This window comes from Lepidochelys olivacea (assembly GCF_965140295.1).
Source record: "Lepidochelys olivacea isolate rLepOli2 genome assembly, chromosome: 1".
Taxonomy (NCBI): Eukaryota; Metazoa; Chordata; order Testudines; family Cheloniidae; genus Lepidochelys; species Lepidochelys olivacea.
Window position 1 is genome coordinate 56674436 of NC_140411.1, and position 27192 is coordinate 56701627.

At 41.0% G+C, this 27192-nt stretch overlaps 1 protein-coding gene across 1 annotated transcript in view; it reads right to left on the minus strand.

Moving 5' to 3' along the window:
• FOXO1 (forkhead box O1) overlaps nt 1-27192 on the minus strand; it is a 95290-nt gene that overhangs the window by 66835 nt on the left and 1263 nt on the right. The window lies entirely within an intron of this gene.

Sequence of the window (27192 nt, forward strand, 5' to 3'; positions counted from 1 at the left end):
GCTTTTGCCGGGACCAGAGCAGGAATGCAGGTCAGAACTCCTGTAAAAAGTCAGTAAGCAATCTAGTTAGATATGTGTTAGATTCTGTTTTGTTTAAATGGCTGATAAAATAAGTTGTGCTGAATGGAATGTACATTCCTGTTTCTGTGTCTTTTTGCAACTTAAGGTTTTGCCTAGAGGGATTCTCTATGTTTTGAATCTGATTACCCTGTAAGGTATTTACCATCCTGATTTTACAGAGGTGATTCTTTTACTTTTTCTTCAATTAAAATTCTTCTTTTAAGAACCTGATTGCTTTTTCATTGTTCTTAAGATCCAAGGGTTTGGGTCTGTGTTCACCTATGCAAATTGGTGAGGATTTTTAATCAAGCCTTCCCCAGGAAAGGGGGTGTAGGGCTTGGGGGGATTTTGTGGGGGGGAAAAGATGTTTCCAAGTGGGCTCTTTCCCTATTATATTTGTTTGACGCTTGGTGGTGGCAGCAATAAAATCCAGGGACAAAAAGTAAAATAGTTTGTACCTTGGGAAAGTTTTAACCTAAGCTGGTAAAAATAAGCTTGGGGGGTTTTCATGCAGGTCCCCTCATCTGTACCCTAGAGTTCAGAGTGGGGAAGGAACCTTGACAGCTGGTACGTTAAAGTGAAGTTTCAAAATTAGAAGAAGTGAAAAAGTTGACTGTCTGCATTGTGTAACTTTAATAAACACCTTCCCCATCAAACCTACTTACTTGCCCGAATGAAAGCAGCAATAAAGTTGTGTTTTCCTGACCACAAAGGGGAAGAGTCAGTGGCTGTGGGATGTCTTCCAGAGAAATACAATACAATGTAGGAAGTTACAAATTAAGTTACAAGTTGAGTGGAATGTTGAACATTCACATACTGATCTGATGGGCTAACGCACAGTGCGTTCAACTGAAACGATATCTATATGCAATACTTTTTTCTTTGTTTTATTCTCATAGTCGTAATTGCCACACCTCAGGACATTTTCTTTCGACAAATGACTAAACTGCCAAGACACTTTGCCTCAGACTAAAAAACTCCTCCCAGAGGGTCAGTTTATGAATACCCTTAATTTTGGAAGAGAACTGTTCAGTTCTTGTAGCACAGATTCCCTGGTGGTAGAAATTTGAGGACAAGTCTATTGTAGTGTTAAATGTGGATATACGTGTTCAAGGAAAAAGGAGTGGTGGGGATGGGGGGAGGAGGTGGGTGAATGTTTAGGTTTTTAATTTCAAACTAGGGCTCAAAAGCTGTTCATTTTAGCATGCAAGTGATAAAGGAGGACACACAGTTTTTGCAGAGTCAGATGATGTTTATTTGAAAAGTAGTAATTTATTATAACGCTGGCTTTGGCTACGCAACAACTTAAGTCAACATAAGTTATGTCCTCAAGGGTGTGAATTAGCCACCCCCTGAGTGACATAACTTTTGCCAACTTAAGTGTTGGTGTGGACAGTGCTTCTCCCAACGACATAGCTACTGCCGCTTGCAGGGGCTGGAGTATTTAAGCCGAGGGGACAGCTCGCTCCCATCTGTTTAGAGCAGCTACACTAGAGAGCTTACAGCGGTGCAGCCATAGCCATGTCCTCTGAAATAACATTTATACATCTATGACCTCGATTAGGATGGCTTCACAAAGCCATCCTAATGGATCAAAAGAAAGCAAAGTGGCCTCTAATTAGGCATCTAATTACATTTTGGGTCCCCCATCCCCTTTCAGAAAAAGAGGGGGGGTTTCCCCCTTCCCTGTGAACTCCTAAGATCTAGGTTCAAATCAAGTTTGAATCAAAAGATCAAGTTCAATTTGATTAGGTTAAAACTAATTTGTGCTCTCACCCTAAACTTTCCTGGACATTGGTCTAGCCCAGAGGTGGGCAAACTATGGCCCACGGTACCATGCGGGGAGGCTGCCCCCCAGCCTCTCCCCGCCGTCCCTCCTCCCCCGCAGCCTCAGCTCGCCATGCCGCCAGCGTTCTGGGCAGCAGGGCTGCGCGCTCCTGTTGGGCAGCGCGGTGGTGTGGCTGGCTCCAGCCGGGCAGCGCGACTGCCAGTCCTGCTGCTCTGAGCGGCATGGTAAGGAGGCGGGGAATGGGGAGGGTTAGATAAGGGGCAGGGGGTTCTGGGGGGCAGTCAGGGGACAGGGAGCAGTTGGATGGGGCAAAGGTTCTAGGGGGGCGGTCAGGGGATGGGGAACGGGGGGGTTGGATAGGCATGGGAGTCCCAGGGGGCCTGTCAGAGAGTTGGATGGGGGTGGAGTCCCGGGGGGCGGTTAGGGGCAGGGGGTCCCGGGAGGTGGTGGTCAGGGGACAAGGAACAGGGGAGTTCTGAGGGGGGCAGTCAGATGACAGGACATAGAAGGGGGCAGATGGGGGGGGAGGTGCCAGGCTCTTTGGGGAGGCACAACCTTCCCTACCTGGCCCTCCATACAGTTTCAGAACCCCAATGCGGCCCTCAGGCCAAAAAGTTTGCCCACCCCTGGTCTAGCTAAAGCCTCCATTTTGGCACAAGGCAATCTTGGTTCAAAAGGCCCAGGTCTAGATTAACAGAGATGAGGCAATTTGAAATAGTTGGAGACTGAGCTGTGCAGAGAACCCAGTACCTGTACCATACCTGTCTCTAGCAGATTAATCCTTCATGTTCATTAGCATAAAATGCATGCACCAACACCAAGCCAGATTTATTTATTTTTAAAAAAAGAATTCTGTTATCAGGACTGCCAACCAACTAGAGATTTCACCTTAAGGAACCTAACCAAGAATTCTCTTTCTGAATTGCTTCTTTATCATGACTCTTCCATTTTACTGCAACTATTTACTTTCCTTGCTGGTTCAATCAGAAAAAGCCAAAATGCTTTACTGGAAGAACAAACAGGGATCAACCAAAAGCACAATATTTTTAAGACTAGCCACCATAAATATTCTACTTTAATTACTCTTAACTGGTGTATATTTATCACTAGATGATTAACATACTCCCTGTAATACATAACAGGAAGTCTTATTCCTTCCTGTTACCTACGGTATATCAGTGCCAGATACACGAACTGCCAGAGTACGAAAAATTTGCAAGCTAGTCTAAGAACTAAAAGTAAGTCTTTAAGAAGACTCCAGCCAGCGTGAAATCCTGACGTAGAAGGGCTATTAGCTCATAAAATTCAAACTCTTAATGAAAAGGAATTGGTGAACTGGCCTGTTGCTATTCAATTAACTAATATTTTGATGGCCAATCTCAAGTCTCCTTAGAGTGAAAAGATTTAGGTTCACCCTGCCACAAGCATCTACCAGCTGTTTTTCCTTCTTCCAAGGTTTGAATTTGACAATGATTCAAGGGGGAATTATTGATGGTTGCTCCGGACTACACTCAACAAATCAGAGTGAGTAATGTTAGACCTGTAGCAGTCAAGCTCTGTTGATACTTCAGAGAAGAAAGAAAAAGTTCCTTCTTGCAGCTATTGATTTTAAAAAAAGAATTAAAAGTTCCTCTTAACCCAAAAATCAGATACCTTGACTGGAAATTAAAAGCACTAATTTAATAGAGACCTAGAACTACAGTAATTCCATAACACAATGATCCTAAAGCAACCCCTCTAAGAGTAGTGAAACTGGGTCCCAAGCACAAGAGAAATTTTAATATATTCATTAATTGAGTTTGCAAAGAACACACTTTATTTAAGGGATTGATTTAATCTGGCATATACAAATTGCACCCACTGTAGACAAACTAGGACTCTTCAGCCCTGATTCATTACTGCTTTACTCCAGTTTTACTCTGAAGTAGCACCATTCAAATCAATGGAGTAACCACAAGATCTTTTGGGTCACAGTGATCAAGACAGAGAGCCACAATTGCTGTAGGGCTGCTTTTTTCTCTCTCTCTCACATACAAAACCAATCCACCCACCCACCTACCTGTGCCACAGCTTGTTGGCAAATCACTATGTTTTGGTTTCTATCCCCTGCTGTCTTTTAGCTGAAAAAAAAATGAACAGTTCTTGTGTTCTCTATCTACCCCTGTTAAACCATGGCAACCTATTAACTCTAAAGCATCCATTCAGAAGGAAAAATGATCTTGTAGTAAAGACAGGATTTTTTTTGAGTTCTAGTCCTGGCTCTACCACAAACTCCTTATGACCTTGGGAGACTTACTTAACCTCCATGCCTCAGTTCCCCTATCTGTAAAATGGGGATAGGAGTACTTCTAACTCAGAGGGGTGTTCAGGATAAACTAATTTTTGTAAAGCACACAGAGGTCGTTTGAGACATCCAAAGTATCACCTATTCATACACTAAGTCACTATTCATACACTACATACAAGCCAAAATAAGTGACAATATTAAAGCATGACACGGATATAGAAAAGCTATCCAAATACAAAAAATTCTCATTCTGTTGAAATGAGAATCAATACACAAATTCTGTAGAACATTAGAATGACTATGTAAAAATGGTACCTCACTCAGATCTGCTCCTTTTGTTTATTCTTCATCATAGAAATGTACTGCTCCAACAAAACAAACAAGTTCTCACTACTTCTTACTCCTGTAAGCTATAGCATTACTACTTTGCTATAGGAAAGTGAGCTGCATTCATTTCTGGCTTCTGGTTCATGAAGAGATTATTTTATTTCTAAAATGAGTAAAATTTTATGTGGAAGGCGTAGACTGTAATCAAGGAATTCCAGCGCCACTTTAAAAACACCTGTCACACTAGAACCACACTTTAAAGGAGTCAAAATCAAAGAAAGATCAACAGAAAGTGAAGGAAAAATAGCCAGTGTTCATAATGGAGAGAAATTTTGAGTATGAGAATTTGCAAGCCCAGTACAGATACATGCCAATTCATTTTTTAGCCAAACATTTAGCATTTTCTGCTCCATCCTTCAAATCTCCCGTACTACACTATATTTCAGAGTCAAGACGTGTATTTATGTTTTAGTCTGTCCCCCATTTTACAGATTTTTAATGCTGGCTGGCACAAATATAAGCAGACATATTGCAACACTACAGATGGCAAGTCTTATTTAACTTTTAAAACAAAAGCTTGCTGCTCTCCAGTTGGTTTTGAGTTCTAAATCTATTTCTGCCCCAGATGAGAGGCGAAAGTAAGGAAGTGGCTGCTGGTACACAGCTGACCAACCGATTGTGTGTGTGTTTGGGGGGGGGGGCAAAAGGGGCAGCTGCCTTGGAGCCCAGCGATTTAAAAGGGCCCGGGGATCCTGGCAGCGGCTGGAGCCCTTGGCCCTTTAAATTGCCACTGGAGCCCCTGGCCGTTGCTGCTACCCCAGGGCTCCGGCAGCAATTTAAAGGGCCTGGGCTCCAGCTGCTGCCATGGTAGCTGCAGGGGTGGCTGGAGCCCCAAGCTCTTTAAATCACCAGCAGAGACCCGGGCGGGGTAGGCCAGACTGCGCTGAAGGGCTAGCTGGGGAAGTCTGGCCCCAGCCGCACCCCTTCTGCCCAAGGGCCTGCCCCTTCTAGGGGCCCAGAGCCGCCCCCTTCCCCGCACCACACATACACCTTGCCCAGGACCCTGACTCCCCTGCGTACCGGTAAATCTGTTAAGTTACTTTCACCCCTGGCCCAGACGGAATACAAAATGGTAGTATGTATATTTATTTTAAAATAATTAGTACTGGAACACTTACAGCACAGACATGTGCTTAACAAAAATTGTATAATATTAGATTACTTTTTAATTTGGAAGTTTAATACTCACACTGTTTGACACTTGGTTCTTTCAATCTCAAATGCATTTAAAACATACTATTGAAGCTTTTATGGTTGTCGGTAAAGGCTGTCTTGTTTAAAAAAATAGTGGGAAATCCTATAGGCTGTACTCTAACAGTTTCTTTTCCAAAACTATCTTCCATTATGTAACAAATTAGATGTTTTCAAAATGTTCCTCCTGACACACTGTTCTTCTTTACAAGAAAATGTTACTTTCTTGCTTACAATGACACAGCGTAGGGTTTTACTTAGCCAAAAGTAACCAAAAAGCCCCCAACATCATATACCTTATGTTCTGCTTGTCTATATATGCTACAACATGCCAGTCACTGTTTAGCTCAACAGATTTCAAAATCATTTCTCAGTTCCTCCACTTCATTTGCCAAGAAAAAAAAAATGTTAGCTTTCATTTTTAAAAGCCACACCTCCAAGTGAGGGGGGGAGGGATTTTCGCCAGTAAAATATTTTCAGATTACCAGAAGACTGCACTCTTAGTTCTTTTGTTCTAATACTTAAAATATTCAGCCTTTAGGCTTCCTAACTAGCACCAAATAATTTACAGTTAAGTACATTCCTCACATCTGTTCTGAGAGCAGGAAAAGTTGCAACTGACAGCTGTCATGACAATCTCTGGATTCAGACAAATGCCTGGTGGTTAATGTCCATACAAAGCATGCACATGTGACGACATAAGCATTTTGCAATTCTGTGACAGAGCATAAATTTTAGTGGTTTGGGTTTTTTGCTCCATTAGTCTGGTAATGGAGATACGAAATTAATCTGAGAATTGTATCAGTTTTGAGGTTATGATCATTTTAAAGTATGAATTGCTTAATCTAAAAGTTATCAGATTGTGCAGACAGTCCTCCAGGAGTTGTATAGACATAACTGTTAGTCCTGCAAGCTCTGGACTACAGACCTGAAAGTGGCACTGTTATTTTGTACAGAAGTTTGATTGTTCTTCACTATTTCCTGAATGGCTGTAAGTTTAATTTATAAAACACCCAGGACTTCATGTCTATTTTCATTCCCATCCCCTCTTAACCAAGTGCCTCTCTCACCACAGCAAGAGGCATGCTGAACAGGTTGAATGATTTTCAAATACGAAAGTTAGTGAAGTAAAAGAAACTGCTCTGCTAGTTGAATCAGCAGAAGAAAAACATTATAGCAGGTCTTACACATTCTGTGTGGAAGAGGACAGTGGCTCAAACACTAGCTCACTGTACAGTGACAAACAAGGCTGCCTGTTTTCCTCCTTTTGTGGCTTTCTAAGGTCAGAAAGAAGATTTTCAAAATCTAGCTGTACTCATACACAAATGAATTCCATCAGCTTTACAGTGATGCTCTTTAACTGGGCTAATAATACAAGGGGGAATCTTAAGTGGCCAAGAAGTTGTCTACTTCCCTTAGCACTACTATCCTAGTTGAACAACACTAATGCAAACTTTGTACGTGTTGGAAAAGGAGTTCCCAATCATTGAACATTAGGAAAATGTATTCCTATTTATGTGAAAACTTCCATTCTTTGAGTAATAAAGTTCCATTATTTGAGTAATAAAATTCACCATGGGTACTACAGCCTGTTTGCAGGATGAAAGCAGAATCAGATCGGTCAGGCACCAGCAGCAGTGGAATGCCCCACATCCTGAAGTTCCATCCAGCTGAGAACTTCCACAGCCAGGATAACTCAAATCTACTATGAGGGGGAAACTGCAACCTGCCAGCTGAGCCTCCCTACCCCCCACCCCAAAAAATGAGTCATGGGGTGGAGAGCAAAATACACAGACCCTTCTTTTTGCCTCTGGCCTTTCTCAGCCTAGCTTGCTCACTCCCAGAAGAATGCAGGGGCACCAGCCCCTAGAAATGCCTCAGAAGAAGAAGTGGAGCTGAGGAGATGATGTCCCTGGCTGGGAATCAATCATATTATTGAACGAAACTCTTAATCTAAAAATGTGAAGTGAAGTTTGGAATTTCCCTCAAAACTACTCTGAGCAAGGAGGTCTGGCTAAGTTGCCTACTACTGCGGGGATAAGGGGGCGGAAAAAATATGGAAGGACCTTCAGCTGGTGGGACAAAACAGGTCTGCTTCTGCCCCCAGCTACAAACAGGCTGAAGTACCCATTGTAACAGATCTGTGGACACTAATATGAAGAATGTAGTTCTCTGTCCATAATTTGGGATAAATTTAACATTAAACAAAAAATGCCAAGCCCCACAAATTATTTAAATATATTTTTCTAAAATTCCTTACCTATATTTCAGTTTAGATTACAAATGAAAATTTAAAGAACTTTCACTCTGTCTTTATTTTTAAAAAACATGCATTTCACTGAGAAGGTTTCAAAAGTCATTCACAGGTTGTTTCACTTACAGGTCGTTACACCACCACCACATTGCTGCTAAGACCGTGAAATTTTTTCAGTTTCAAGATTTATTCATAACAAATTTTGAAAAAAAAAAAAAAAAAAAGGAACAGTTTCACAAAATATGCTTAATTTCACTTCCATGATAAATCCCGTATCCCTACAGTCATTTTCTTGAAGGAGCACAAATTAATTTTAATGGTCTAATTAAATTTGAGTTGTCTGACTCCTCTGTTTCAGCCCTTTGAACAGAACAGCAAGTCATTTGCTCCCATTTACCTAAAACCAGCATGCAAGGCACTCAAAACTAAAATATCACGAATACAAAACAAAAAATGTAATGTTTTACAGAATATGAAATTAACCTGTGGAACCCAGGGCTGCAGGATAATTTGAGGCAAATTGTTTGTAATTAAAGAGCAATTTGATATTTTTATGAATAGCAGCATCTGCTGTTACACTAGTTAAAATAAAATTACAAGTGTTAATAATCCATTTGCTTCAGGGCATAAATTCATCATCAGCTACAGGAAGTAGAACTTTCCCCATGTGTCAGTTTTATCTGTAGCACAACTTTTACAAATGGACAAAATCTTAGCTTTTCATTCTTGGTAATTAAAATAGTCCTGTTTGATTGGGAGAAGAAAACACAGCTGGCAGAGTTTTATAAGCTTTGACAGAATTAATTTTTTGGGTTTTTCCAGCCCAAGTATGCACTCTGTATATGGCTGTACACTCCACTAGTATGCGCTGGTGTTTAGAGTGAGGTATTAAACGATAGTTTTTAAATATGGTTTTGAGGTACAACAAACAGTGTGTAGCTAAATCTCTATTAAAAGTTCAAAATGTCAATAAAACATTAAGTGACCTTTATTAGTATTTTCACATATGTATACAGAAAAACATTCAGTTAAGTCTATTTATAAGGAAATTAGAGCTTTGAGAACATGAAAGTGAGGGGAAAAAGTTTAAAATATTACATAAAAATTCGCTTAGCCAGTAATTTTAAAAAGTATTTAAAGGACTGATATTATATGCAGTTTTCGCTGAGAAAACTGCTAGTGTTGTCACAAAGAACAATTACTAGAACATCCAGAGAGAAGGAAAATCCCTTCCGACTCCTCCAGGTTATGAATCCATACTTTCCAAGACATTCACTAACTTCAACTTGCAATTTTGGTTCCACAGACTGTGTCAAACTTAGCTCTTCCAGCCATGAATAGCATCTGCAGCACTGCTAGACTGGCTGTTCATTAAAACATTCTGTGCCTGGATATCTACCTCCTCCAAACAGCATAAAAGGTATGAGGTAACATGTCATGATACGATGTGTAGCTGTGAGAAAGAATGAACTGGCAATTAAAATTGAAAAGTCGTAAGTACTTTGCATAAGAGAGAGGCATTCTGAAGAAAATGTGCAATTTACTGGCTTTGGGGAAAGGTACGGCAGATAAAATGATAATCAATATTTAAACAACTGCATGTATTAGCATATTAGAATAAATATACAGAACTCACTTCAGAGGTGGTTTTCCCAAACAGGTTAAAAAAAGTTCTAAGTTAGAACAAACCTACACAGACTTCTGTTTATCCTTTTGGCATACTAAACTGAATGCAACCACCAAAAGGGTTAAGGAAATTTAAAATCCCAGTCCAGAAGAATCAACACTGAAAAATACTTGTTTTAAAATATAAGCTATGTTTCATTTTAACGTGCTAGCAGAAGAGATAACGTAGGCCCAATTACATGTGAATCTCAATAGAACAATCTCAGTCTTAAATTTATCATCAAAAAAGCAATTAACCCTTAAAATTACCCCAATATCTAACATTCTGTTAAAACTCTAAATGGAGAATGTTTCTCCAAGACAGAAATATTTAAAAAACTGAGGTTTTTTTGAAGGGCTTTATTTGATTGATTGAAGTCTTAGCTTTACTTCACATAATTTTCAGTACAGCTCTGGGTATTCGTAGTATCCAGAAGAAAATTAAGCAAAAATTGGGATGGATGCACAAGAGTAACTATAGTCAAAAAATGTAATGTGTTACCCAGAACTTTCATAAACTACAATGCAGTCATTACTCATTGCCTATGAGAAATACTACCCAGATGGCATTACCTTCTTCTGTAGCAGTCACTGATTAGTACTCTGTCACTAGGGCTGGCCCCCAGCTAAGTCTCTTCTAAGGAGAACCAGCCAATCCAGATCCACCTGTGCACAGTTAACTGGCTACATGGCTGAGCAGCAGTTAGTTAAGGAACACCCAGGGCCCTAAAGGGTTCTGAGGACTCAGGCAGGACCCCAGAACACAGAGGAAGCTCCCAGGGAGAGAGCTTCTCAGGCAAACTGGGTAGAAAACTACACCCAGGGACATCTACCTAGAGAGCAGAGGCTTCCAGAGAGAGGAATAGCCTCAGAACACAGAGAGAGAAAGCTCAAGAGGAGACAGTCTACACAACTCCCCAGGAAGGGAGGCCTGGGAAACACCAGGAGTCAGCATGAGAGAGACAGCAAAGATCCAGGCAGCTGAGAAGCCTGGGGACTTACAGCAGAAGAAGGCGGCTTGTTTACATATGTTTGGCAGTTGATTAAATAAACTAGACCCCATGAAGGGGTATTGTTCACTGTATACAAGCCTCACTGAGCTTTCTGAAAGCCAACTAGGGGAAACTGAGGCACAGACCCAATTGTGTTTCTACACCAGGGGACTCCAGGGTGAATTCTCACCATAACTTACCCATATAGCAAAGTGTTTAAAAGCAGTAGTCACCACCTGGCAGATCGCGATCGACTGGTTGATCCCGGAGCCTCTGCCTTTCGATCATGATCTCCTGGTTGGTGACCACGGCTTTAAACACTCTACTATATGGGTATGTTATGATGGGCATTCACCCCTGCACTGCTAAAAGTCTGGCGGCGCAGTAAGGCTAAGGCAGACTCCCTGCCTGCCCTGGCCCCATGCCCCTCCCGGAAGTGGCCAGCATGCCCAAGGGAGGAGAGGCAGGGGTCTCTGTGCACTGCTCCTGCCTGCAAGCACCAACCCCGCAGCTCCCATTGGCCAGGAATGGGGAACTGTGGCCAATGGGAACCGTGGGGGCGGTGCCCGCAGACAGGGGCAGTGCACAGAGCCACGTGTGTGTCCCCCCTGCCAGGGGCCATAGAGGTGTGATGGCTGCTTCTGAGAGTGGTGTGGGGACGGAGCAGGCAGGGAGCCTGCCTTAGCCCTGCTGCGCCGCCGACCGGGAGCCACCCAGTGGGAGCCCGCACCCTTCTTGCCTCCAGCGCCCAGACCTCCAGCGCCCTCCTGGAGCCAGCACTCGGTACTCCCTCCTGCACCTTAAACCCCCTGCCCTGAACCCCCTCCCAGAGCCAGTACCGCGAGGCTCCTCCTGCTCCCTGAACCCCCTGCCCTAGCCCTGAACCCCCTTGTGGAGCCAGCACCCCATACCCACTCCTGTATCCCAACACTCTGCCCCAGCGCAGAGCCCCCTCCTGCACCCAAACTCTCTCCCAGAGCTGGCACCACCTCCTGCACCCAACCCCCTGCCCTAGGCTCAGCCAGGATCCCCCTTCCACACTCCAAACCCCTTGGCCTCAGCCTAGAGCCCACACCCCCTCCCAAACCCCAACCCAGTGAAAGTGAGTGAGGAGTGAACGAAAGAGGGAGTGGGAATGGAGTGAGCGGGGCAGGGCCTCGGGGAAGAAGCGGGGCAGATCCTGGGTTGCACTTAAATTCAAAAAGTGATCTTGTGCATAAAAAGGTTGGAGACCACTGGTTTGAAGACTACTAGGCTAAATTCTGCACTCAGTTATACTTTTGTAACCCCACTAGTTTTAATGGGGTTGGATAGATGTAGCCAAGGACCAGACCAGACCCACAAAATGTAAGTTAATTTACTTCTTTAGGCACTTTAATATGAAGGGCCTTGAAGTTGGGAGCATGCCATTTTGGAGATCCTGTTAAAAAGATGATCACAGTGCAGTCTGCTGGTCACATTCAGCCATAATGTGGCCGGGAAACAATATTTTGCACTGTAGAAGATGTTTTCATATGTGCTGCCTTCTGAAAAGCAGTTCAGTTGTTCTTTTAATCTCAAACACCCAGCAAATATGAAGACACCAGCTTTCATTTACTCCTATTGCCAGGATTAATATTGACAGGAGCAAAGAACAGGGACAACCAAAATATTGCACACTGTTGCTCCAAAAATTAGTAAATACTATAAGTTAGGCAAAAAGTCAAAGTGCGACACCAACTAAGACCCAGCCAATTTTGGATGGTTACAGCTAAGCCTCAGTTTCTAATGACTCTGTGGTGCATGGGCAAGAACAGCCTTCAGTCTTTTTACAGCCTCAGTTGCTAACTATAAACCTCCAAAAGTAAAAACATGAAAAAAAGTATTTGAGATACTGTACAGCTACATTATACAGGTCATCTCTAAACTGCAAGAGAAGATTAAGAAGTTGCCTTGCCGCTGTTTTACTAAGGGATACATGAGCCACCCCCACATACCCTTAGCTATTATTCCTATTCTATAATTCACCATGAGGCATGAAAGGGATGGAAGGCATGTCCCAGCTCACTATTAGTGGCACTGATGCTAGTATTTACAAGTCAGAATTCAGTTAGGGATTTTATTCTCTTAAATCCTCAGGATTGACCATGGACCAGTTACCCACAGAAAAAGATCTAGCTTGAACATCCTTAACAGATTTCTATTCAGATACCCAAGTAGTATTCTCCATTGCTTGACAATAAAATATCGATATTCTGACAAGATAATATGGAGATACAATATTTCCAACCAGCAATATCTCCATTGCTGGTGTCATAAATATAAAGGGAAGGCTAACCACCTTTAAATCCCTCCTGGTCAGAGGAAAAACCCTTTCACCTGTAAAGGGTTAAGAAGCTAAAGATAACCTCGCTGGCACCAGACCAAAATGACCAATGAGGAGACAAGATACTTTCAAAGCTGGGGGGGATACACAAAGGGTTCTCTCTGTCTGTGTGTTGCTTTTGCCGGGACCAGAGCAGGAATGCAGGTCAGAACTCCTGTAAAAAGTCAGTAAGCAATCTAGTTAGATATGTGTTAGATTCTGTTTTGTTTAAATGGCTGATAAAATAAGTTGTGCTGAATGGAATGTACATTCCTGTTTCTGTGTCTTTTTGCAACTTAAGGTTTTGCCTAGAGGGATTCTCTATGTTTTGAATCTGATTACCCTGTAAGGTATTTACCATCCTGATTTTACAGAGGTGATTCTTTTACTTTTTCTTCAATTAAAATTCTTCTTTTAAGAACCTGATTGCTTTTTCATTGTTCTTAAGATCCAAGGGTTTGGGTCTGTGTTCACCTATGCAAATTGGTGAGGATTTTTAATCAAGCCTTCCCCAGGAAAGGGGGTGTAGGGCTTGGGGGGATTTTGTGGGGGGGAAAAGATGTTTCCAAGTGGGCTCTTTCCCTATTATATTTGTTTGACGCTTGGTGGTGGCAGCAATAAAATCCAGGGACAAAAAGTAAAATAGTTTGTACCTTGGGAAAGTTTTAACCTAAGCTGGTAAAAATAAGCTTGGGGGGTTTTCATGCAGGTCCCCTCATCTGTACCCTAGAGTTCAGAGTGGGGAAGGAACCTTGACAGCTGGTACGTTAAAGTGAAGTTTCAAAATTAGAAGAAGTGAAAAAGTTGACTGTCTGCATTGTGTAACTTTAATAAACACCTTCCCCATCAAACCTACTTACTTGCCCGAATGAAAGCAGCAATAAAGTTGTGTTTTCCTGACCACAAAGGGGAAGAGTCAGTGGCTGTGGGATGTCTTCCAGAGAAATACAATACAATGTAGGAAGTTACAAATTAAGTTACAAGTTGAGTGGAATGTTGAACATTCACATACTGATCTGATGGGCTAACGCACAGTGCGTTCAACTGAAACGATATCTATATGCAATACTTTTTTCTTTGTTTTATTCTCATAGTCGTAATTGCCACACCTCAGGACATTTTCTTTCGACAAATGACTAAACTGCCAAGACACTTTGCCTCAGACTAAAAAACTCCTCCCAGAGGGTCAGTTTATGAATACCCTTAATTTTGGAAGAGAACTGTTCAGTTCTTGTAGCACAGATTCCCTGGTGGTAGAAATTTGAGGACAAGTCTATTGTAGTGTTAAATGTGGATATACGTGTTCAAGGAAAAAGGAGTGGTGGGGATGGGGGGAGGAGGTGGGTGAATGTTTAGGTTTTTAATTTCAAACTAGGGCTCAAAAGCTGTTCATTTTAGCATGCAAGTGATAAAGGAGGACACACAGTTTTTGCAGAGTCAGATGATGTTTATTTGAAAAGTAGTAATTTATTATAACGCTGGCTTTGGCTACGCAACAACTTAAGTCAACATAAGTTATGTCCTCAAGGGTGTGAATTAGCCACCCCCTGAGTGACATAACTTTTGCCAACTTAAGTGTTGGTGTGGACAGTGCTTCTCCCAACGACATAGCTACTGCCGCTTGCAGGGGCTGGAGTATTTAAGCCGAGGGGACAGCTCGCTCCCATCTGTTTAGAGCAGCTACACTAGAGAGCTTACAGCGGTGCAGCCATAGCCATGTCCTCTGAAATAACATTTATACATCTATGACCTCGATTAGGATGGCTTCACAAAGCCATCCTAATGGATCAAAAGAAAGCAAAGTGGCCTCTAATTAGGCATCTAATTACATTTTGGGTCCCCCATCCCCTTTCAGAAAAAGAGGGGGGGTTTCCCCCTTCCCTGTGAACTCCTAAGATCTAGGTTCAAATCAAGTTTGAATCAAAAGATCAAGTTCAATTTGATTAGGTTAAAACTAATTTGTGCTCTCACCCTAAACTTTCCTGGACATTGGTCTAGCCCAGAGGTGGGCAAACTATGGCCCACGGTACCATGCGGGGAGGCTGCCCCCCAGCCTCTCCCCGCCGTCCCTCCTCCCCCGCAGCCTCAGCTCGCCATGCCGCCAGCGTTCTGGGCAGCAGGGCTGCGCGCTCCTGTTGGGCAGCGCGGTGGTGTGGCTGGCTCCAGCCGGGCAGCGCGACTGCCAGTCCTGCTGCTCTGAGCGGCATGGTAAGGAGGCGGGGAATGGGGAGGGTTAGATAAGGGGCAGGGGGTTCTGGGGGGCAGTCAGGGGACAGGGAGCAGTTGGATGGGGCAAAGGTTCTAGGGGGGCGGTCAGGGGATGGGGAACGGGGGGGTTGGATAGGCATGGGAGTCCCAGGGGGCCTGTCAGAGAGTTGGATGGGGGTGGAGTCCCGGGGGGCGGTTAGGGGCAGGGGGTCCCGGGAGGTGGTGGTCAGGGGACAAGGAACAGGGGAGTTCTGAGGGGGGCAGTCAGATGACAGGACATAGAAGGGGGCAGATGGGGGGGGAGGTGCCAGGCTCTTTGGGGAGGCACAACCTTCCCTACCTGGCCCTCCATACAGTTTCAGAACCCCAATGCGGCCCTCAGGCCAAAAAGTTTGCCCACCCCTGGTCTAGCTAAAGCCTCCATTTTGGCACAAGGCAATCTTGGTTCAAAAGGCCCAGGTCTAGATTAACAGAGATGAGGCAATTTGAAATAGTTGGAGACTGAGCTGTGCAGAGAACCCAGTACCTGTACCATACCTGTCTCTAGCAGATTAATCCTTCATGTTCATTAGCATAAAATGCATGCACCAACACCAAGCCAGATTTATTTATTTTTAAAAAAAGAATTCTGTTATCAGGACTGCCAACCAACTAGAGATTTCACCTTAAGGAACCTAACCAAGAATTCTCTTTCTGAATTGCTTCTTTATCATGACTCTTCCATTTTACTGCAACTATTTACTTTCCTTGCTGGTTCAATCAGAAAAAGCCAAAATGCTTTACTGGAAGAACAAACAGGGATCAACCAAAAGCACAATATTTTTAAGACTAGCCACCATAAATATTCTACTTTAATTACTCTTAACTGGTGTATATTTATCACTAGATGATTAACATACTCCCTGTAATACATAACAGGAAGTCTTATTCCTTCCTGTTACCTACGGTATATCAGTGCCAGATACACGAACTGCCAGAGTACGAAAAATTTGCAAGCTAGTCTAAGAACTAAAAGTAAGTCTTTAAGAAGACTCCAGCCAGCGTGAAATCCTGACGTAGAAGGGCTATTAGCTCATAAAATTCAAACTCTTAATGAAAAGGAATTGGTGAACTGGCCTGTTGCTATTCAATTAACTAATATTTTGATGGCCAATCTCAAGTCTCCTTAGAGTGAAAAGATTTAGGTTCACCCTGCCACAAGCATCTACCAGCTGTTTTTCCTTCTTCCAAGGTTTGAATTTGACAATGATTCAAGGGGGAATTATTGATGGTTGCTCCGGACTACACTCAACAAATCAGAGTGAGTAATGTTAGACCTGTAGCAGTCAAGCTCTGTTGATACTTCAGAGAAGAAAGAAAAAGTTCCTTCTTGCAGCTATTGATTTTAAAAAAAGAATTAAAAGTTCCTCTTAACCCAAAAATCAGATACCTTGACTGGAAATTAAAAGCACTAATTTAATAGAGACCTAGAACTACAGTAATTCCATAACACAATGATCCTAAAGCAACCCCTCTAAGAGTAGTGAAACTGGGTCCCAAGCACAAGAGAAATTTTAATATATTCATTAATTGAGTTTGCAAAGAACACACTTTATTTAAGGGATTGATTTAATCTGGCATATACAAATTGCACCCACTGTAGACAAACTAGGACTCTTCAGCCCTGATTCATTACTGCTTTACTCCAGTTTTACTCTGAAGTAGCACCATTCAAATCAATGGAGTAACACTGGTGCAAATCATAGCTGAATCAGGTCCCTTGATAGTATGTTTTCAGATCGTAAGTGTTCTCTTTCTCCCTTCAGCTGTTTAAAATAGGCCAAAATTTGCCTTCTGGACTAGCAGAGAAGTGATGTCTGATTCGAAAGATCAGGGCTTTGGAGCAGAGCCTGGAGGTGGAGTGCGGAGCTGCAGTTTTTTGCCTGGAGCTGGAGCAGAGCTGGAGCACAGCTCAAAAGCCCTGCTAAACATACTCCAGGAGCAGCAACACTTTGCCAACTTGCAAATGAAATTTGGGGTGGCTTTAGCTCAACCACCACTTGCAGTTATCTTATTCACTTTATGAGCATAGAAAGAGAGCCTTCTATAGCGTAGTGGGTAACAAATCCAATACCTTAATCTCATTACTGATAGGTATGCAACTCATAGTAATTAAAGTCACCTAATTTAATCCACTTCCCTTTAAGTAAACCTTAAACGTTTCTGCTGATCTTGCAGGATGTAAGCTCATTTGCACAATAAATGCAGTCTAACAAGTCACCACATTTAGAACAAGTTGCTTCAGTCTTATCTAACTGCCTAGTTTAAATGGTGATAGGTAAGTGAAACTCCACCCACGTGATAATTTCTGGAGTCAAGCCTGAAAGAATTAAAGAATTTCCTAACTTTTGTTGTAATACCGAATCACAAATTAGCACTGTCAGTGGTAATCCCCAAAATCTGATTGGACCTATGTAGTTCTATTACTTATTTGAAAAGTCGATGTAATCTGTATTTTAACTACTCCTTTAAATAACCAATGCTTGCACCTCAGCACTCCTAAGACACTCACAAAACCCAGCATGTACGACCACGGGAAAAGTTACTTTACAAGATGTTAAATAAGGACTGTCACAAGTGGTCTAGCAGTAAGGCAGGCTAAATAATAAAATCCTGCTGAATTAATTATAAAGTGAAAAGAAAAAAAAGACAAATTCTATGTAGTTTATAAAATCTATATGAATGTGATGTTAAAACAGAGACTAGGCCAGATCCAGCAGTCCAGCTGATCAGTAGAGTACAAGGTGGGAAGGATGAAAAGGTTGCTTAAAGATTATGTCGCTCTTCCCTGATCCAGCTGCCGCTCTCTAAAAGAGCCTCTGTGCTGGGTTAGTGCAACATAAGGACTGAAGAACTGATCAAATTTAGACCAGCTGCATGGGGCAGAAAACACGGCTGGGAAAAAACAGGGTATAACTGCTTTTCAGGCATACCAGCTTCCCCCATACATGCTTCTATATTAGAGACAATGGGGCAACAGGGAGAGGGAGTGCCATCAGAGCCGAACATTGCCTATGTCAGCAGAGGATCAGCTTTACATTGGAGTGATCCTCCCCACACCAGTTACTTTAGGCTATGTGAAGCAAAGTAGCTGCACTGCGCCATCTGGCCCCCTTAAATAAAAGTTCTAACTTTGTGCAAAGTTATAGTTTCCATGGAGAATAAAATGGCTGCTTGCACATATAAATATTTCATTACTGTATATCTGATTTCCCCAATGCTTTCTTCATCCATTATGACAGAGCTCTGGTTGTTGTGGGAACAACAGCTTTCAATCCCCCCCCCTTTTTTTTTTTTTGGTGGGCAATTAAAATCTCAGTTTTTGCACTGCATTAACAGAGTTCTTTTTACCTTTTAATACCTTTCAAAAGAGAAAAAAAAAGGGAAGTGACAGTGGGATTTACACAGTCCTTTTACATTTCAGTGCCAGGATTGGGAAGGTCTAATACGGGAGGACTTCTGAATAATATACAGTCTTCATGTATTTCAATATCTAATCACTTAAGCAAATGCTTCTATGTATTAAAGTGCACGGATATAATGTAGTTTCAATACTCTGCAGGAAAGGGGCCAACTTTAGCTCATAAGGCAGATTTTGGGGTGCTCAAAATATAAGTCTGGATAAGTACTCTTGTAAGGAGAATGTACTGCACGTGCACAATATACTATATTCAGTACATGCATGTGAAATCTGGAGCTTAAACTGCTTGAATTATGTGAGAACAAGACAGCCACAATAAGCACTGAGAACATTACTCTGTGCTGTTGCAAACCAAACAGTTGAATGGATTTTCTAGCTTGCCCAAAAATTAATTTCTAGGCCAAGAACAACTATTTCAGAGACGTTTCAGCCCTAAATATGACCAGCCTTGGGCTTAGAATAAGGAGACCTTCTCAATAGGAAGCAGCAGCAGCACAGATAGGACACCCCAACCACCACTTAGCTATTCTCTTTGTAAACTGCAAGTCCAGAACCAGCACAAGTTTAAGGAGTATTGAAACATAGCCAGGTCTTCTCATTACCTCTGTTTAATCTCAGTTTTTCATCCTACATTATTCAGCAATAAGCCTTAGTTGTTTTCCTCTGCACATCAAAATTCTAGGACTACTCCACTCCACCCAGCGATGCACACAGTTCCAGTAGATTTTCAGCAAACACTTTTCAAACTGAGCCTCGTCACCTGATGTATCTACAAATGGTAAAGTACCTCAAAATCTTTAGCAACTATTGCAACAGTGTTTCAAATGGAGCAAATAAACCCATCCCTTAAGCATCTCTCTGAACTTAAGCAACTTCATGACATGTAGTTTCTTCAATATTCATATACAGAACTAAAATAGGACACCAAGACTAGTGAAATCAAAAATCTGAGGCAGTCTCCAGTGCAATCATAACATTTGATTTCATTCACTATATCCTCATTTGTGACCTAATTGAAAGCTAGTGCTACAGCAGTCACGTTACACTGCCCCAGAGCTAACATATGATAGTTGCACATTACAAGGCTGAAAGACAGCTACACAGCAACTCTGCTGGATGAAAACACATGAATAAACTCAGCAAATATATTCTCTGCAGTAGGTAAAGTGCAGTAAACAATATTTAAATACAGTCCAAGCTAGTGAAATTCTATATGCAGAAGCACAAATGAAGTTCTCCAATACATACATAATTGTTCCCTTGTGCATTTTAGATTTAATAAGTTGGAGCTAGTGTGGTAAAGGGCTGAATTCTTACAATACCACATCAAATTCAACTGCCTTGCATTTTAATTCACAAATAAAAATTCTACACAACTCATCAATACTCTATTGTAAACTAGCAAATGCTAAGAAAGTCACAGTTAACTGCTGCATGTATAACTTAACCTGAGGTTTCCTCCTGACTTCAAACAGATGCCTATCATCAGCTCAGAGTCTCTATTATATATAATTTCTTTTTAAAAAATTGAAAAGTGTATTTACCAGAAATATTTGGTATGTCTTTGCATGAGTTAGCCGGCAGGGTCAGTACCTGCTATACTCAGAGTTACAAAATCACTTCCATTAGAACTCCCTGTTTTCACATTTTTTCCAAAACAAAAAGGTGGCTGAAGACTGAAGCTCAGCATGGTCATAACCAGTGTTCTGTGTATTCTGCAATTCCATTGCCATGGAATTTGTCAGCAATTATGCTCTCAAAGCATTCATTTTAAAAAGGGTGTCTAGCATTCGTGGTGTCATCTTGAATCTGCAGCAGCCTGAAACAATAGTTCATAGAGGCGTGAACTGCCCAATTTATCTCAATAGTGTTGACTCAAATCTAGAAAACACTGCCAATTATTTTACTGTGGATTATTTTTTCAGAAACATCCAAATAGAAGCTTTATCCCAGTGTCTCAGATTGCCTCTTACACCATCCCGTGTGCCAAAAGCTACGGCTACCAAAATCTCCAGCTCCACTGACAACTTCTACAATGCAGTTAATACAAAAATCTGGAGCACATAAAAAAAATATATCAGAAAACGACATAACCAAACTGAATGTACTATAACAGCAACCACCACAATAGCTAACACAAAGATTGCCTAATTTTATTTCACCATGAGAGGGTGACAGAAACCAGGGCTTTTACCACAAAACCTAGGTCCATCTTACCACAGAGTACTTGGGCTTGGGGATGGGGAGGAGACAAGTAGTAAATTAGGAAATAAATAAAAATGTCAAAGCACTTTTTAAAAAAAAAAATCACTTAAGAGCATGCTCAATATGCATCTCTGAATTTTAATAGATTCTAATGAAATGTTCCTCTTTAGGATATGAAATGCATGTTCAAACTTCCCAGCCTTAGGAGGGGACTTGCACAGAAACATGGGCTGCTGCTGCATTAACAGTTTGTATAAGGAAGATTATAAGCATTAATGAAAAACACACTGGAAAATCCACACCAAAAACCACCTGCTTTATCAAGAAGAGAAATTGTAATCTTACTGTGGAATGCAACAAAATTGCATACAGTGTATTCTGCACATTTTAGGTTCTCATTCAAGATTTAATTGGAAACATTAACTCATGCTATCTTGGACATAAATACTATGTTCCAGTCTTGGTTTGTAATATTAAGGTATATGATTGATCAAAAAACATTCTTATTTATGGCATAAGGGTATAATTTAAATATATAGAATTTGTAGTATGATCAAATTAACATTACTGTCTTAATTTTTAATTTTCACATTTCCTGACTTCCTGCTACTTTAATTGTGCAACCTACAGGGGCCCGATAATTTTTTTTTTTAAATCATACAGAAGTGAGGGTTTTTTAAATCTACTACTGTTACAACAGGTGTAACTAAAAGATGGAAAAGATCTTTTATGTGCATTTGACAGCATTTTCTGTCCATTAATTTCACTGTTGCCCCAACATAGTTTCGTGCCCATTTGTGTGGGCCTTTAAAAATACCGTTGTCTTCTGTTGTCTGAAACAGAATAGGAAAATGAGTTTATAAAGCCACAGAAGTTGGCAAGGAGACCCCAGACGTGAAGTCAATTTTTTTTTAAAACCAAACTAGCTAGCTTTCAAGTTGCCAGAATCATTTTAATATTACATTAAACTAACCTGTGCATCTGAGATACATACACAGCCCTTTAAAACAAGTATGCTATTTGCCACAAGTACTGATTCCCAAAACTGGCTTTATTTACCTGATCATAGTATCTCAGAACATAAATAAGAATGCAGGCACTCTTCTATACAGAGCCTCTCACTGGAGTCATTAGTTTGAATCTTGCCTATTAAAGATAGCAACTGAAAGTTACTACTGAGAGCTATTTAGTGGCTTGTATGAAATGAGGTGGCAGTGGACAGACATTTATGGCTCTGAAAGATTTATTCTGACATCAGAACAAATGTGTTTTAAGTTGGCAGAGTCCCTCTAACTGAAAGTTAAAGATATAGCGCAATGTATGATGTTATCAGTCCATGAATCAGTTAGGAAAGTATCAACTTCTATTGCAAAGGCACAAAGGTAGATACCTACACTTCTTGTATCATGACTGATTGAGCATATAGCAATTCTGCAGAGTAAATTCAGTGTCCATCAACTAGTATCCTATCACCTTCCATATTAAAAAAAAAACCCTACCTGTTCGATAAAACTTATTTTAAATACTTCAGCATGGAATGTATTTTTGTTATTTCAGGTATTCAGATACCAAAGTAAGGTTTTTCAAATTTTTGTAAAGTGCTCTGTATTCTATTTGCAAAAGGCTTCTGAATTATTTAAGATCATGTTATGTGGCTTTTGAATATCACACCCTAGAATCATCTTTGTACAGACCCTTATTCAATTATGAGTTAGTCATGACCACTACAACAATTCTTATGGACAAAGACATTCAACTCAGCATATGCTTTGGGCTCACCCTATCAGGCATACTTCCACTCATACTTCTGCAACTTGCTAACATCCAGTCTCATTCCTATATCCAGGACAACAGGTAAATCTAGGTGATCAAGCCTTCACTAAGCCAGAAGTCAAGAAGGTGTAACCAGTGATGCAATCTTAATCTCCACAAGACTTAAAGAATATACCCAATTTACAGCGAAAGCCAAAAAAAGTTAGTAGTATTTTCTGTTTCAACAGAGCATTCTGTCTAAAGAATTACTCTGAGGATATCAGAATGTTGGTAGGGTCAACTTTTGGCTTTATTCCATTTTCAAAGGCTGAATAAAAGACAAAGAGCAGCAAGTGCTGAAAGAGGGGATGTGATAGATGTTCTTTATAATTAATCTCACAACTTTTCTGAAGTAAAACAAAAGGAAAAAAGAAAAAAGTTACCCACAGTTATTTCCCTCAGAGGTAAGTCTACTGCCACCACAACAGACTCCATTTTTTTAACCACATTCTACCCTTATCCGCATAACTTGAGTAAGAGATTGTTTTGACTGGAATAGTGAAGAAGCACGAAGATTTATGGTACAACACACTCAGTAACTTTCTTGTTATCACTACAACAGATCTTGGTCTTTCTGCAATTCTTTTTAAGCAAATATGGTTATCAACAGTGCTTGTTAGCATTCAATAGTACAAAAGGGTTTGGTAAAGAATGTTTAGGATCTCCCTTTGTTGCATGATTCATTCAGAAGAGTTGATGAGCATGTGGGCATTGGTTTTTTGAGGGGGGTTGGCAGAGTTTACATTTCAGACTAGACATTCTCAGGAACTCTAGAGCAGACTACGCACATGTATAACGGAGATCAATTTTACCTACTTTAGTAAACATTACTTAAGGATGTACTTAAGGACAATTTCTGTGTAATGTAAAATTATATGGTCTTTGACTTTCACATTCCTTTTATTCACAGTATGGAGATGAAGTTTTAACAATCAAGAAATATACCTGAAAGTTGACGTAGATAAATTCTTTTAGTGAAAAATGCAGTTTAACAATTGAAATTACAATTTGGTAGTTATAGAATCACAGACACTTGAAACTGAGGAGACATATTCAGTCACCTAAATAATCTGTTACCAATGCAGAATATCATAACTAAGGTTGAAGGCACTGGAAATTAGATCTTGTTTTAACATTTCATTCTGAATTTCTTCTCAAAACAAGGTGTGTAATTTGACAGCTCACTAAATTAGGTGCTTTTACAATTATAAACCTAAACTCTAATTACAACAATATGGAAAGTTTTTTCCGAGACGTTTTACCCAAATAAGACATGCAATCCAAGTGAGAAAGAGACAGCTATACCACTGTGTATTGCAGGCCATAAAGAAATTGACCCAAGACCCATTACAAATTCTGTTAGTAAAAGTTTACCCTCTCTAATCTACATTCAACCTTCCAAGTAACACTCCTTTTTCAGGGCCCATAACTGACTGAAATTTAGAATGTTTTAATTACACCTAAAGAAGTCCACTGATTACAATACAGTACTAAAACAACAGATCCTGAGCCAAACAGACCCTTATTCAAGCTGAGCCATTGATTCATCATGTTAAATGAGGCAAGTGACTTGAACTCCTTGTGCCTCAGTCAACTCAGCCATAAAACTGGTTAAAAGCAGAATTTCTTAGAACATATTATGGTGGAGCAGTAGGAAGACAATGGTTAAGATTGCATCAGGGTTTTCATTTCAAGGGGAGGTAGATAACTAACCCTGAAGTGGAGTGGGGGATGTAAAAAAAAAAAAAAAAAAAAAAACAACTTCCACCTACTACCTAAGCAAGAAATTAGGAATGACTGGGTGTATAGGTGTTTAACAACTTTCCTACCACCCTGTCAAAAATATGCACAAAGAGGAGAAAAAAAGAATCATGGTGACTTATGCCCAAGGAGACAGTACAATAAACATTTAAAAAGCCATACTTAAAGAGTTAACTGTGTTAAACGATAAATTTTATGAAAAATTGAAGTTGATAAATTAGGGTACTATGACAGCCCAAAAAACACCCAAACATTCCACATCCAACAAAAGTAACAGTAGCAATTTTTTGGTCTATAAACAAATGTTGGGAATAGGAAAGTCTTGAATCTGAGAGCTGAAACTATGTTTGGCTTGTTAAAACAATGCACCACCAAAAGATAAGTAATAGAATACAAAGTAATTAGTCAGTGACATTCTTCTTAGACTTCCTAGTTTTTGAAATACTCCTTTACTCAAACTGAAAATGCACTTGACAATCTCAATCTGTACCAACAGACAACACAGCCACCTGAAAGATCTCATTTTTAAATGCTGGTCTCTCTCATTTACAGCTTTGCCAGATCTAATATTGAAGTTTAACAGAAGTGAAATGGTTATCATTCAAATTTCTTCACATACATCATCCTTTAGGTTTCTTAGCTTCTACCAGTAAATTTAGCTAAGTGTTGTCCTTTTGTTTTTGTAACTTTATACTAGAAGAACACTGTAGGATGTTATCCACCTATCAAAACAAAACAAAAATGTACCTTTCGTAATACCATATCCCGAGGTAGAGGGGAAAAAAATTAAAAGACACTGTTTGGATGGACAACTACCCCAATATTTAAAAAGCCTTAATTATTATCTAATCTAGAAACCCAAGTAAAATGTATTTGGAAAAACTGATAAAACTTTGCAAAGTTTAACTAATATTGACTGAAACTATATTATGAACCTGTCAGTAGAAAACACTAAAACTTGTAAAATACTGTGGAGGTATCAAATTAATTACTATGATGTAATTGACTGTGTGGAGGATTTTTCTCCCTTTACAGATGTAAAAAAACAGAAGACCTCTTCTCAAAATAATCTGGTAGGTAGTGACAAAACCCTATATACCTCTGTTATGAAAATAAGTACACAAAGCATACTTTATACAGCATCAAACCAAAGGTTCATTTACCTCAAAGATGTTAACTGTTTAAATATTGTCCCCAATAAAGACTATAGGAAAAGGCAGTGCATTAATAATCAGTGTATTCAAACAAGTGGCACTTTGTAATCCAATTCAAATAGCCAGTTTTAGAAAAGTAGTAACTGATTAAAAGTCAGCCATTAGCTCTAATGATGGCTAGACAACCTGCTACATTAGAGAGGTCAAGCCACTTGCTAAAGATAACATGTCCACTGTTGAACAGCCTTAGAAGTCTCAAAGACCAGAACTCTTGCCTATTTATTATTGTCACCCCCACCCTGAAGCTGGAATCAGGGCTTGATGCAGGGCTAGTGTGTGCTTGCTACCCCATTCCAGTTTGTACAAAAGCAGAGTAGCAAATCCTATGATCAACAGGTCACCTAGCTGTCTGCTACTTCTAGACAGGCAGACTTCATTCTGAGGGAAACAGAGTCCGGTTAAATTTAGTTTACAGGTTTTTTTAATTAACAAAGCCATTACAATGAACACACAGCTCACTGGGTAAACATGCAGTGTTACTATAACCCTTGTCATGCCTATGCTTCTTCCCCCATTTTAGTTTATGACCCCCTCCCCCATTCACTGGGTCATGTCTGAATTTAGATTGTAAATTCCTTGGGGCAAGGACTGGTCTATTTGCTTCTGTGAAGCATATATCTAATGCCTGAGCACATAATGAACAATGGGATGAAAAGGTGATTTTACATCTTAGACCTGAAATGGCACTCGCACACTACTAGCTCTAGCTAAACTACCTTTAAAAAAAATGGCAAATTCCCTCAATAAGATTAACTGCAATTAAAGTCTGTGTTGGAAAGGACTCTGTACTGCCCTACTTACTGACAGGGGAAGGTCTCACACAGCGGGTTAAAGGCGCTGCCATGTGTCTTCGGATTAGATCTGAAGCAGGAGGCACCGGCCCTTTAAATGCATTGCACACATTGACAGGCTTGAACTTTAGCTCCACACCGGGCACAGTACAGGCAAAATGAGCTAGCGTCTGCTGCCCTGTCGCCCCCAGCACGTTGCACCCTAACACTGCACTTCTCTAGCTCTCGGCTAGCCCTTGAATCTCTGTCACTTTAAGTTCGTCCCAACTCTGCAAAGGGAAATGACACAGCGAGTCTCCACAGCCGGCTGGCTGCTAAGTTACAAACCCGGCACAAGCAACTTCGGCTGCCCTTTTAGGCACCGGGGAAAGTGCGAGGAACCCCCTCGCCCCCGGGGACAGCCGCATGCACATGCAACCTGTTACAGTGTAAACCTTGCATCTCCCCCTTAAGCCACGTCCTCCGGCCTCTAACCTCAACTCTCTCGGGGGAGAGAGGAGGACACACTTTTTAGAAGTATTCAGCCACACTGCAAACCAAGCCAACCTGCGTAAGCTCCGGCCACCCCAGCGTCAGTGAACAGCCAGCGAGGGCAGGGGGCAGCCTGCAAATCACTACGTCAGCCTCTAACTTCGTGCACTTCACTTACGGGGGCGAGGGAGCAGAATTTGCAGCGCTCTGCAACCGCCCTGCTTCCCCTCCAGCTCCCCGATCACTAGGGGGTTGCAATGCTGAGTCCGCAGTTCCCGGTGCATCCTAAGCCCGGGGCGCA